Genomic DNA, 14,782 nt, shown 5'->3' with positions numbered 1-14,782 from the left:
ATATATAAAGCTTCCTGAGCTTTGTATACATTTCTATTTGAGCACACTGAAAGTGAAGTTATCTTTAAATCAGAGAATATATTAGAAACCAGTATGCACTCCAAGAGAAGTGTTTTTAGGTAGTAGGGAAACAAAACATACTAGAAAATAAAGAACACAACATGCATGATGATATAAAAAATATAAAAAACCAACAACATTATTTATTACAAAATACAGCTTATTATTTGTAATTATACTTGGAACTTATGTCAGGTCTTTAATAGTACATTGTCTAGAGAAAAAAAAGTACATTAAATCTTTCATATAAGAAAAAAAAGAATAAAATACATATTTAATATCAACTGTAATATTCAAGTTTGTCTTTCTAAAAAGAAAGCTTTTAAAGCTTCTCTCAATCAGGTGAGGAAAAAGGGATAAAAGAAATGGTGAAAGAAAATAATTTCCTCACTGAGAACTATACTTATAGGAAAGCTCTATAGTCACTTGCATATACAAATAATCAAACATATCCATATCCATAATGAGATTCTAAAAGTGACCTGTTACTTTCATTATATTAAGATGATTATTAAAGTTTTAATGTCATTCGTAAATATGTGTAAACAATTTAATTACATCTTCATCACTTATTTATAAGAAACTGGCAGTTTATTATTGATTTCCTTTAGTATTGAGATTTTGGATAAACAAATTTCAGAAAGTCATAATCTGAGTTCTAATTATATGCCCAAATTAGTTGCTTGGTAAAAAGTATTTCTCAGTCTGTTGAACAATTTTTTTTTTAAAAAAAAACGGCACCTTTTACTTTTACAATCCTATATAAAACGTATTTTCTAGTTATAATCAAACTAATAATCTGTTATTTCTTTAAAATAAAATGGTTAAAATAAACTAATGAGTTAATAAACAAGAGCTAATTTTAGGCCAGCAAATTTTAAAATGAGATTAATTTTTTATAAAGTAGGATTTCAAGCTAAGTTTATAATCAATTGAGTTTTTTAATTGGAGAAAGTATGTGTACCATGTATAAGAAACATTTGTACAAGAAACATTTAATATAGTCATTGGGCATTTAAAATATTTTTTTGCTAATTTTATTACCAGTTAATTTGGTAAACCAAATAATAAATTAGTACTTCTGGATTGAATTACTTTGTGACATTCTGGGCAATTACTACATACCAATAAGCAGAAATAAAAATATATATGGCCACAAAATGAAAAGCAAAAACGTTACACAAAGCATAATGAATACAAGGGATCCAGATTATCAAGTCCTTTTGTAAATATACAACATTAAAAAGTTAGCAGTAAAACTATCTAAAAGTACACTTTTACCTGTATTTAAAAAAAGTGTGAGGGGCAGGGGCTAGTTCACTTGGAATGTATGAGGCCCCGGGTTTGATCCCCAATTACACCCTCTGTCCAAAGTGTAAACAAATGAATCTATACCTTAGCTTCTTTAGTTTTCTGCACCCTAAAATTATGTGAGCCCAGGAGACAAGTTACTGTAGTAGCATCTTACCCCCAAATTGTTTTCCTGTGGTAATACAAGACTTTTGTAACTCTTATACAAAAAGGAAATAAAATAGAACAGACACGGGTAATAATATTTATTAGTATTGTTCAATCTGATACTTATTCCATGTCCACAAATCTAAAACCAAACTCTCCCTCATATTCAACATCACATTTAGATATGAAAATATTTTCATGTTATGGACTTTATTTACTTAGGAGCTCTCAAGCTATAAGAGCAGTATTTAAAAGTAATCCTTCATTTCTTTAAAAAAATGGCTTATTAAACAATTCTTCATTCACCACCCTCAAAACAAGCAAACAAAAAACCTCCCATAAACCAAAGCACAAAAGAATGGATAAATATTACTATACGGTGGAATTTAAAGTCTCCCCCTAGCTCATCCTCCTCAAAACTCTCCAAGTCATAAACTAATATGAAATTTGAAACAGAAGTACAGGAACAAATCTGACTAGTTTAAGTATTGTAAGGTAAAATTGCATTTAAATCCTACAACTTCAGTAAAAAATAACTGTATAAAGGATAATTGGTGCCTTGGATGAAATTTTCATGAGATTCAAAATAAACAATTTAAAAAAAGGTACTGAGCCTCTGTAATTGCAATTCCTGTTATGAAGGCAATGCTAAGCTATTCCACTTATTAACATAAATTAGATTTATAGTCCTACGGAGATGTAGGAATCACAGAATGTTTTCATTTGAAAATTTTCTACAATGCTTATCTGACGTGACGTGAGAAAACAAAATTTCAGCTATTATTCATTTCTATTAAATAATTTTTTTAAAAAACATTTACCAGTTTACTGTTTTTTTCTTTGAAAACCACACTCGACTTTTATCAAGATGCAATTAAATGGATGACAAGTTTGTTAACAGAAATATACTGACGACTGTCTCAAATAGTAAACAAAAATCAACAGAAAACCTAGTTATGTGTAATATATTTCTTCGTAATGAATTTATCAAAGGAACAAAATCATGTATACGCACCTGTGCATACTTACCTGTTGTATTGTCTAAATTAAGCAACTTAGATTTCCTGTAAACTAAAGTTTTAGTCCAATGCAATGGTTGAATTAATACAATCCTTGCATTTTAAATGAGATGCAAGGCGTTTTAGAAATACATCCAACTTACATGGAAAATGTGGGAAACCTCGTTCTTATTAACATTAAGAAAATTAAATTTTTTTATCAAAGAAAAAGGGATTCTCCCGTAATCATCATCTAATAAAAATACATGAAGAGAAAAAATTTCTGCCAAAGGGAGGAGGGGAAACAAAAATTCTAAATTCTACATTCGTTTTCAACCAATAGGGAACAAGAGCAGGAAAACACAAGTCTCGTAATTTCAGTCAGGAAGATTACAATTTTGCTAAAACTACATCCCCCTCCCCCAAGCCGTTTTACTTTTAATACTGCATTTCAGAGACATTTGAAAGTCCTTCATGGAAGGGGAAAACAAATACTACTCAACGCCCCAAATCTAAAACCAAAATCTCCCTCGTATTTAGCATCACATTTATTTATGAAAATATTTTGAACGCTGTGGATTTTATTTAATAGTGCGAGGTTCTCAATAGCTTTGATACTATGCAAAGCTTTGCAAAATTTTTCCCGGCTTTAACATTTCACATCCCTTCTCGTGGGGCTCTGGAAGTATAATTTTTCGTAAAGTGGGGAACTATTATCTAGTAATCACCCCCCGGTCCCCCCACCTCGCTTCCTCCCAGCCAATCAGGGGTTCGCAGTCCGGTGTCCCGGGAGCTCCGTTAGCCACAATTCGAAAAACATCACCTGGCGCCGCTCACCCTCCCCGGGAGCGCCCGATCGCGGTCGGGGCGGCTGTCGGAGAAACTGGGGAGCGGTCCCCAGCGCTCAACCCGGGGTCGTCAGCCACGCGCCCCGCAGCTCCCGGCGACCCCTCGCCGAGCTGCGCGAAAGCCACCCCCAGCACACCCGCCGTCGCGCCCCGCGCACTGCCCGGCGCGCTCCGCGAAGGGTTAACCGGGGGGCGCGGGGCCGGGAGGGACTCCAACTCGATCACCTCTCGAGCGGGGAACGTCGGTACAAAGGCCATTAGCCCGAGTGCTGCTGGCAGCCAGCCGGCTGCGGTCCTTTCCGAGGGGTCGGGGGAGAGGGTGGCAGGAACCAGGCGCCCCCGCCCCACAGTCACCCCAGGGAAAAGACAAACAACAGCCCCCCCGCACCCGCGGGGCGCACCGCAAATATACCGTTAGGTCGGCCGGGCAGAGACTTTCGGGGAGCAAAGCACGAAGCCGCCTCTCCCAGAGTCGCCTCTGCCTGGTGCGCGACACGTCCCCGAAGACGGGAGAGGGGAAAAGGTCTCGGGAGCAACGTGCGCCGCGGGAGGAGGAGGTCGCACCCTCTTTCATCGCACCCCGGAGTCCCGCTCCCCCTCCTCCACCAGGAAGGCGGGCGGGCAGCGCGAGCGCCGCCGACCGAGCCCGCGGGCAAAAAAAGCGAAAGTCCCCGCAGCTCTCCCGGCGCCTCGGGAAACTCACGCTCCTCGGGGTGGGGGCGGGGGCGTCGCGCGCCCGCGGCCCGGACGCTCGCAGAGACGCGCGGGCCCCGCCGCGGCCCCGGCCCGTCCATTTTCCGGGGCCCCCAAGTTTCGGAGCCCAGGACGGCGCCCGCGGGCCGGGTCCCACTGCGAGCGCGGAACCGCTCGCGTCGGCCCCGGCTCCTGTCACGCCCGCGGCGGCCGGGGGAGCTGCCCCGGGCGGGGGGTCCCGCTGACAGATCCGCGGGGCGGCGGCTGCTCCGCCGCAGCCAGTGCGCGTCCCGCTCAAACTGCAGCTCCCCTCCCCCTCCGTGGCTCCCGGCGCTCCCGCCACATTCCGCCGCCGCCGCCCACTCGCGGGCCCCCGCCACCTCCCGCCCGGCCTTCGAGGACTTCCCGGCCCTGAGATAAAGGCGGACCCACGGCTCACGCCCTGCGCCCCCGAGCGCTGCCCCCCTCGCCCCAGCACACCGCCTGCCCGCCGGTCCCACCACTGCCACCTCCCGAGTCCCGCTCAGCTACTTCTTCACGCTCTTACCAACGGCGCCAGCCCCGGCGGAGCTCCGCGGCCTCTCTCGGGTCAAAGTAATTTTTAGCGATTTTTTGGCGATTTTTCGGCGGACTTCGAGTGGCGCTGGGCTCTCGGACAGGTTACGCCGTCTCTCCGGCTAGATTAATGAGATCGGGCATCACTCGAAAATGGCGCCGAAAGCTCGGAGGCTCCTCATTCAAATTCGTTAGAGCCAACCCCGCCGCCAAGAGCATGCCGGGAACGCGGGCTCCGCCACAGCTGTCAATATCGCCGCCGGCCCCGCCACCCCCACCCCGCCCGCCTGCCAGACACTCGTGCACATGCGCAAACGCGCCCCCAAGCCCCGCGCCTTGCACATGCGCAGAAGCTCGGGCGCGCGTCGCTCTCCCGGTACTTCCTTGCGCGTGCGCACAGCTCCGGGCTCTGCCGAATCGAGTGAAGGAGCCTTGGGGGCTGGTGGGCCCGGGTCCACGGAACCTAGGGTCGTGGCCTAGGAATTTTCCCTCGTGGTGGAGGAGAACAAATCGGGGTCCAGCTTACGCTAAAAGGGCAGTGCCTTACTGCGGTGTCTAAAGTTTTAGTAACAGTTCTGAGAACCCGCGGGCTAGACGAGCCGAGGCGCAGAGCGCTTGCTGTGTGGCGGCGCTTTCCAGGCGCTCGCGAGAGAACCTGACGGCGGTTCTTGGTTTGCGGCGCGGGAAACCGAGAGACTCGGACGGATTTTCTCGCGGCCGTACAGAGCAACCGGCGGTAGCCCGAGCCCGCTCTGTCAGCCCGGGTCCGGGCCGTTCCCCGCCGGAGCAGTGGCGGGAGGCGTGGTCCTGTGGCGCGGCTCGCGCGGGCGGGTCTCCCGGCTCGGCGGAGTGTGCGCGCCACCCCCGGCCGACCCGGGGGTTCTTGCGGGCTCGAGTTTGCCGGAGTCCTTCCTCCCGCTCCCAAGCGGCGCGTTTCTTCGAATCGAGTCGCAACGTCTCGTTCGCGAACGCGAACAGGCTATCTGTGTGGCCTCTCGGGGTGGTTTTTTAAAGAGTAAGAAAGCTAAAGGACGTGGTAAGTGGCAAAGCCGGTTTTCTGCGTGCCCCGCGCTGGGGCTGCAGGCGCAGGAGCTGGGCACCCGCGTGTTGCCGCTTCCGGGCCGGGCACGGCGCTGAACCAGCGCTTCCCTAGGCAGGAGTCGCGCCTGTTGCTCCCATGCCCGAGAGGAAGCCTCGCCCGCGGGTCGCTCCGGACGACGCCGACACTGACCAGGAAACGGCCCCAGAATCCTAGATCCAGTACGCAGAAGCACGAGACGTAGGCGAAATCTGTGTCCACGTTTAAAAGCTAGGCGCTGTGAGCGGACAACTCATGATCAAGTCGCCACTACTTTAAATAAACCTCTACAACTTTAAATAATGCACTTGCTTGGTGAAGTTAGTCAAGCTTGTTAGGGAGGGAGGGCAAGAAAAGAAAAAGCTGAAAGACAGCTTTTTTCTCATTAATTCTAAATGTTTACATTTGACTTTTTGGATCTGTTACTATTTTCTTGAGCTCCTGTTGTAATGAGATTCCTAAAAATGACAACAGTTTAAGATCTAAGGCGCTGCCATATTTCCCCCATTTTTGTTGCAAAAAAAGTGTTATGAACCACTAGGATTTGGGTAAATAAATAAATCACTGTGAGGATTAAATAAGACAATGATCAAGAAAGTGCCTAAAATACGAAATGGAAATGAAAGAGGCTAGTGAGATACAATTGGAAAAGAAATGGATGCTAATAATTTGAGATATTCAAAAAGGCAACAGGGCAAGGATTTGGGACCTCAATAGTGAGCGGTCATGCCTTGTATATCTGAGGCCCTGGATTTGACACCAAAAAAAAAAATTAAAAAGGAAATAAAATGGCAGAATACTCTATCTTTATGATACATTATATGTTGGTTAAGTCAGTGGACAGTTGTACAAACTTGGCTTTGGATTTCAGGCTTGCTCCTTAATAGCTGTGGCCTCACCAGTTATTTTCTGTGTTTTATCTTTTTGTAAAAGGAGTAATACTAGTCTCACCGTGTTATAAGAATGTAGATGAGTTAATACATTAAGGGCATTGGACTGTATGTAACACAGTATAGTGAGTCAGTCATTAACACTAGTCTTAAGAGATGTTCAAAGATCATACAGTTATTAAGTTAGCACTTGTGGCCAAGAGCCCCTGAAAATGATCAATTACTTTTGCCAAAAAAGTAATGATATGTTAGATGAATAAAGGTGTCAATTTATTTCTCCATTTTGTAAGAGCAACATGAAAATGGAATTGAAAAGTTTTATTGATTTTTAAAAATTTGTTAAAGTTAAAAATAATTGTTTTGAAAAAATGTTTTAAATATCTAAAGTATATAAAGTAAAAATATTAAAATATGTCATCCAGAGATAATTACATATTCTTTGTCCTTTAAAAATATAATGTACTGAAAGTGGGGAATAGGCCAGAAGTGGAATATCTGGGGAATTTATTTGTAGGATTGTTTTAAACTTTGTTCTTTTAATCTACTCCCCCTTTCAATGATGCCTTTGAAGAGAAGCCTAACACCATGCTGTTGATGAGAGCATAGATATGCATTTCCACCCCCCCCACACCTTAATAGTTCATGACATGGCTGCTAAACTGATCTCCATTTTGCATAGACTAAAATTTATGTGGAGGTCACTTCTAGAAGACTTAAGTCTCTTTTATTTGAGTACTAATAAACCAGAAACTATTAATGCTTCTTGATTGACTAAAATAGGAAAAAACATATTAACATGGCTCCTATGCCTGAACAAAATAAAAAACAGTTGGAAAAAGTGTTTTGAAAATGAAGAATTTTATGTTTGACCACAAGGGGGTGCAAATTATTCCTGAATTGAATTTTAAAGGGGGGGTGGGGGTGGGAGAGGCACTTTTACTTCAGGATATAAATTCACAGTAAGAATATAGTCAGAATACTTTCCTCAAACCTTAAACCTTAATGGTCTATAAAACGACAAATCTATTAAGAGTCAATGTAGAGAATCAATTAGAGCAGAAGTCTTTGGCTTTTAAAAAAATCTTCAATACAGTATAGAGTTAATTTCTTCCACCCCCTTCCACCCACCAGGCTGGGTTTCTGCATACTCCTCTTTGTCAATGGAATAGAACTGAAGTCATTATTTAGAATCTCAGATTTTACTTGGAAACTGGAATGCAGTCACCAGCAAAGGAGTGGTAAATACGGGTATTGTGGAGAACAGAAGATCATGTAATTTCAGTGCTTTTCTCTATTTTCCTGTTTTTAATGAGTAAATGACAACTGATGGAATGTTGGCTTCAATATATTAACTTACATAAAAAAACATAGTTTGCCTAACAAAGTTGATGGTCTTTACCTTTTAAGGATGAGTAGTAGCATTATGAACAGTTAACTTGAAAACTCAGTATAGTAGATGTTTTAAAAACAATTTGCTTAAATGGATTTATAAAAATAAGGGCCAAACCCAGCTGGGTTTATTTAGGGGGCAGTCGAGGGTTACACCCAGCAGGTGCTAAGTGGGGAAGGAGTGCAGTACTAGGGATCAAATTAAGGGCCTATAACTCAAACTTTCTCTCTAGTCCCATTTAGATGGATTTTAAATTATCTCTTACTTTCAGGTCAGTGTAGTTCTGTAAGGTGAACTTAATGAAAAAGGAAAAAGAAAACTTGTTATTTGGAAATAATTTCAAACACACACAAAAAGAGCAAATATGGCAAAGAAAACAAAAGTTAAAAAAAGGAACTACATCAAACTAAAAAGCTTGTGCACTGTGAAAAAATGAGACCTAAAATTAATAGACACACTACTAATATGGGGAAATATTAACATATCACACACCATACAAAGAGTTAATAACCAAGATATACAAAGTACTCTCAAAGATCAACAACAAAACCCAACAAACCACCCCATAAAAATAGGGAGAGAAGATGGACAGTCCCTCCAAAACAGAATAAAGATGGCCAACAGACATGAAAAATGTTCACCATCACTGGTTATTACAGAAATGTGAATCAAAATGACAATGAGATATTACCTCTCCCCAGTGAGAAGGGGCTGTATCAAAAAGGAAACAATAAGTGCTGGCAAAAAAGGAATTCTCATTCATTTGTTGCAGGTGGGACTACTGCTTAGTTTATCATCTTTGGGAAAATGGTTTAAAGACTTTTTAAAAAAACAATAGAGCTTTCATACAAGCCTGCAATTTCACTATGAGGTATCAACCCGAAGAATACAAGAACATGAATCTGAAAGGGTGTATGCACACCTATACTCATCACTGCACTATTCACAATAGCCAAGATCTGGAAACAACCCAAGTGCCCAACAATAGATGAGCTGACAAAGAAATTGTGGTGGGAAAAGATGAAATCATGCATTTTACTGCAACTTGGATGGAATTAGCGGAAGTTATGCTAAGTGAAGTGAGTCAGAAAAAAAAAGATACCAGATGAGCGTGCTCATATGCAGAGTCTGGAATTCGACAATTCCCAATGGAAACAACCCTGAGATATAGTTAGTAGAACTGTGATTTGAGTGTGCTAAAGGGAATGGGAGAGCAGGGATATTGGCCCACCAAGGGATGGTACAGCAACATTACAATATAATATTGGTACTAACATTTTACATAATAAAACATTTTCAAAATAAAAAATATAAAAATTCTTTAAAGAAAACCTGTCATTTGTTTGCTTCTGTGCATTTTCTCTCCCCCCACTTCTCTCTCTTCATGTATTTATAAGGTCTTTTTTTTTCTGAATCATTTGTAGTGAAGATACATATATTCTAACCTTTCATCCCAAAATATGTGAGAATATATTTGCCATCAACTTCATAATTGTACATTTAAATAATTATTTAGTCATCATCTACTTCAACGTTATAGGATGATTTTGTAGCATTTTTCTCTCTAACAGAAATGTCTGGTATCAGGTACTACATTCAGTTATCATTACATTTTTAGGTACCTTTATCTTGATACATTTTCACAGTCCCTATTTTTTATGGCCTTGAGATTTTTCAAGAGTATATCTTCTGTGGAGTTCATGCCTAATTCAGTCAGCTTAATCAATGGCTGAATAAAAAGCAGTACTCCTACATTAAAAAAAAAAGTACATCTTCCACTCTCCTTTTCAAAAAGAGAATTAAAAAAAAAATACAGTCGATGTTTCCTCATGACTACATTGAGTTATACATTCTCAAGTAGACTACTGCAACAGTGATATTATACCCTTCTCAACAGATAATTTAAGGAAGCAAATGATGTCCATGTGTCCTTACTGATGGTATTAATTTGATCACTTGGTCCATATGAGGCCTGAATTTTCCATTGTATTACTATTTTTTTTTCATTTTGGCAATTAACCAGAAATTTGGAATGAGACTTTGGAAGATATATCTTTTTTTTTTTTTTTGCTTTATGGGTCACACCTGGCAATGCACAAGGGTTACTCCTGGCTCTGCACTCAGGAATCACCCCTTGTGGTGCTCAGAGGACCATATGGGATGCTGGGAATCAAACCCGGGTCAGCTGCATGCAAGGCAAACGCCCTACCTGCTATACTATTGCTCCAGCCCCTGGAAGATAAATCTTGCATTCATCAAAATATCTTAATTTAATTTCGGTGTTTAGGCCACACCCAGTAAGCAGTGCTTAGGACTTTTTGCTTTGTGCTCTCAGATCACTCCTAGCGGTGCTTGGGGCACACTCTATGTGGTGCCAGGGTTTGAACTTTGCAAGGCAAGTGCCCTGCCTGCTATATTCTCTCTCAGCGTCATAATCTTCCTTTAGTTTTAGCATCCACTGCTGGTACAATTTTACTATGACAAATCCAAAATAATTCAACAAATCTAGTACTCCTTCTACATTTACCACATTAGCACAAAGCAGTAACAGTGCAAAAAGAGAGCCTTCCTTTCTGCTGTATTTACTTACGGATTATTCACATCTACTATAATAAGGTCATGTGATTTTCCATTTGTGTATTTGCTTTGTTTGCATGTATGTCTTCTCCGTATATAAGTGTGTACCCCATATAGTTTTGGGGGAACCATTTGAAAATAAGTTTCATTTATCATGACCTTTCACCTCTAAATATTTTTTTCTGGCTTTAGTTATTTTGGTGAAAAGATTATCCCAGATATAGCTAGTAGGAACCAAATCTTCAGTTTTGGTTCTTTGGTTCCAAAAATTTGGTTCATCATTGTTTTCTGGGATAACCCTTATTTATGTACACTTATCTTGTCCTTATTATGTGCCAGCTCTGGAGCTAATTTTTTCTTCAGGAAACCTGTTTTCTGATAGTGGAGAACAAGAAAGAGACAAGAGGCTAGATTGTGTCCTTTGCTAGTGTTGTCTACTTGTACATTTCAGGAGTGAGAACTATATATGCTCACACATATGTATATATATGATATGCATTAATATAAATAATAGCATAGGCTAATTTTTTCCTTTTCCTCTATTTTTGGGGGGCAGGGAGGATCTTCTCAAGTGGTGTTCAGAAGACCTGGACGGCCCCTGTCCCCATGAGCAATTTTTTGTCATCTGGATCAGTGGTCCAATATGAGGTCCTGAGATGTGGTGCTGCTGGGCTCTGCAGTGTCAGGGATTACCAAACCACTGAAGTGGCACTCAGAGGCCCCCAAGGTTGCATGGAAAGATGGTTGGGGCACCAGGTGATACCCCAATAGAACTGGGATCAGCCAGTGCAAGGCTTTCCAATCTCTAGCATGGTTTAAAATATTTCATTATAATTGTAAAGATATCACAGCAACATTTATAAAGCTCTGAAAAAGGAAATGGAATCACAGTCCAGACCAACTCAATAATTTCCATGTTCCCTTATAGTCAGTTTTTGTACATTTAATTTTATTGGTTGATGTGTGGAAACAGTTTCATTTGTCTTTTTCCACTTAACATGAGGTAATGCTTAACAAGCATTTGAGGCACCATATTATTATTATTTCTGTTTTGTTTTATTGGGCCAAACCCAGCAATGCTTTGCCCGGTAACATATTTTTTGCAATACTTAATATAAATTGCTCTACTACATATTATTTAGCAGATTCTACCTTTCTTCTATTGCTAACATCTAGGTTGATTCTGTTTTTTGTTTGTTTGTTTAGTTTTTAAGCAACACCCAGTGGTTACTCCTGGCTCTACACTCAGTAATCACTCCTGGTGGTGCTCAGCCGACCATATGGGATGCTGGGAATCGAACCGGGTCAGCCACATGCAAGGCAAATGCTCTACCCGCTGTGCTATTGTTCCATCCCAGATCCCTATATTTTAACTTCTTGTAACATTTAAAGAAAGTTGACCTATTAAATTATATGACTAATGAGAAGTATAAGAGACTCTTTGAACTATGCATATACATAGTATCAGGAAATGTAAAAGAACTGAAGTTTTGTATTTATAAGTTTAGTAGATTTTAAAATACTTGGGTTTTGTTGACTAGTCAAACATTAAGTGCTTAACAAAATAGAAGCTATGAAATTCTAAATGCTAAGTACTTAAAGAATTTCTTTTAAGATCCCTTTGAAAAGTAAAGGCTGTTAAAATTTACAAAGAATAACCATATTTTCAAGTTGAATTTGAAAGTTGAGAAACTGAGTAGTGGATAAGGCTCATCTTAAAGCTTATGCCCCACATGTGTGAGACCTTGGACTCAATCTCTAGCACTAAAAACAAACAAACAAACAAACAATAAAACCCAAACAAGAAGTTAAGAACTAAGTTATTTTGTTGTTGCTTGTATGTCAGGCTTTTGGTTCTTTCAAGCAGAAATCAGGGGACCTGAGGGCCACTCCAAATGATTCTTGGCCTCTAGGCAGATGGTTCAGTGTTAGGGTCAAGGATGAAGTGTACTCACCCTGTATCATAGGGCTCACCAGCTCCATCCCAAGGGTGCTTTGGGGAACCTGAACCTCAGGGTGATACCTAAGAAATTCTGGGGGAGGAACGTATATAGTGCCAGGGATAGAACTTGGGACTTTTCGCATGTAAGACATGTAAGTGCCCCTGGCCCCAAGAATAATTTTTTTATATATCACTGATAAAACTTTAAGTGACCTGAAGGGTCTTTTCTTTATCTTAAAAGCATCATTAAAAAAAATTTAGAAATCCAGGACCAGAGTGATAGTACAGCAGATAGGGCATTTGCCTTGCACAAGGCTGACCTGGGTTCGATCCCTGGCATCCCATATGGTCCCCTGAGCACGTCCTGAACACAGAGACAGAACTAATTCCTGAGAATTGCCGAGTGTGACCCCCTGCTTCCGATTTTTTTTTCGCTTTTTGGGTCACACCTGGCGATGCTCAGGGGTTACTCCTGGCTCTGCACTCAGGAATTACTTCTGGCGGTGCTCGGGGAACCATATGGGATGTTGGGGATCAAACCCAGGTCCGCCGTGTGCAAGGCAAACGCCCTCCCTGCTGTGCTATCGCTTCGGTTCCCCAATTTTTTTTAAATTTAAAAATCCTACTCACACTAATGATATGAATGAAGGCTAGTGGCAATGTAAATTAAAAGTCATTCAAAGATAGTTGTAAATGATCACTCTGGATAAGAACTATATGCTGAAAACAGGTAAAGGTCAAACATGAAAACCTCTCAGTACTTGTATTGCAAACCATAATGCCCCAAAGAGGGAGGAGGTGGGTGGGAAAGGAGGGAGGACAGAGAGAGAGAGAGAGAGAGAGAGAGAGAGAGAGAGAGAGAGAGAGAGAGAGAGAGAGAGAAAGAAACAGAAAGAAGGAAAGTGCCTGTCATAGAGGCAGGCTGGGGGGAGGGTGATGGGAAAGAGACTGAGGGCATTGATAATGAGAAATGTACACTGGTGGAGGGATAGGTGTTGGAACACTGTATGACTGAAACCCAACCATGATTAGCTTTGTAACTCTGTATCTTATGGTGACTAAAAAAAAATTAAAGTTATTTTGGAAAGCAATTTAACAGTGCATAAAAGGGTTATGAGAATATTCATATCATTCCTGGCAGAAATTCCTATTTAAGATGAAATAAACCAAAAATCTGGAAAAATTTCTATGCAGAAAAATGCTCATTCAGCATTAAATCTAATAAGGAAAGAAAAATAGGGTGGAAAAATATAATATTTAATATTAGAAATACTATTGAATGATTGTGGATTTACAATTAGGAGCAATAAAAAATGATGCATACCAATGTGGAAAAAAGTTATATAAGTACAAGATAAAATTTAGATGATTACAACTATTTCTAAAAAAAACACAACAACAAAAATAATAGCACTGTAGCACTGTCATCCTGTTGTTCATCGATTTGCTTGAGTGGGCACCAGTAATGTCTCCACTGTGAGACTTGTTGTTACTGTTTTTGGCATATTGAATATGCCATTGGTAGCTTGCCAAGCTCTGCTGTTCAGGCGGTGTACTCTCGGTAGCTTGCCAGGCTCTCTGAGAGGGGCAGAGGAATCAAACCTGGAACGGCTTTGTGCAAGGCAAACGCCCTACTCATTGTGCTATCGCTCCAGCCCATATGATTCTTAAATTTTAAAAAATTTATTGAAAGTTATAGATCCCTTTTCTAGAATCATATGCATATCAACAGTGTGAACATACAATTTCAGAGCTAGATGATGGTTGATAGAGCTCTTTGAAGAAAAACAGGAAGAAAAACATAGAATAATGGTCCTCCCAAAATTGTTCATGGCTTAATCCTGAAAAACTAACTGATGTGGCTTTTATGTCACATGGCAAGGGGTTATGCAAGAGAATCAAAATTGTTACTCAGATGACCTAAAATAGATTACTCTGGATTATTTGAGTTGTTCCAGTATATTTATAAGTTCATTTAAATGTGGAAGAGGGAAACAGAAGGGTTGATGTCAGCGTGATGAGTTGTGAGGAAGGCTCAACCAGTGTTTCCTGTTGTGAGGACAGAAGAGGGCCATAAGCCCAGAAATGAGGTGGCCTTGAAACACTGAAAATGCAAGAAAATAGATTTTTTTCCCTTAGAGTCTCCATAAAGGAATGCAGCTCTGCCTACTACCATAGTTTCACAAACTCCCTGAGATCTATTTTGGATGTCTCATCTACAGAACTATAGATAACGACTATCTACTGCTTTAGTACTACGCAACAGTGTCATAACATTACATTTATGGTAATT

At 41.1% G+C, this 14,782-nt stretch overlaps 1 long non-coding RNA gene across 12 annotated transcripts in view; it reads right to left on the bottom strand.

Annotated features, from left to right (window-relative positions):
- LOC129400843 (uncharacterized) overlaps positions 1–14,782 on the bottom strand; it is a 116,425-nt gene that overhangs the window by 69,973 nt on the left and 31,670 nt on the right. Inside the window, exon 1 of one of the 12 annotated variants that reach the window (XR_008627935.1) lies at positions 4,605–4,844. The exons of the other annotated variants lie outside the window; for them this stretch is intronic. This is a non-coding gene — a long non-coding RNA (uncharacterized LOC129400843). Of the gene's footprint in view, positions 1–4,604; positions 4,845–14,782 lie in introns of those variants that run through there. 12 annotated transcript variants of the gene reach the window in all.

This window comes from Sorex araneus, chromosome 1, assembly GCF_027595985.1.
Source record: "Sorex araneus isolate mSorAra2 chromosome 1, mSorAra2.pri, whole genome shotgun sequence".
In the NCBI taxonomy this organism is placed as follows: Eukaryota; Metazoa; Chordata; class Mammalia; order Eulipotyphla; family Soricidae; genus Sorex; species Sorex araneus.
Note: the sequence above shows the minus strand (reverse complement) of the source record. Positions and strands in the feature narration are given on the sequence as shown.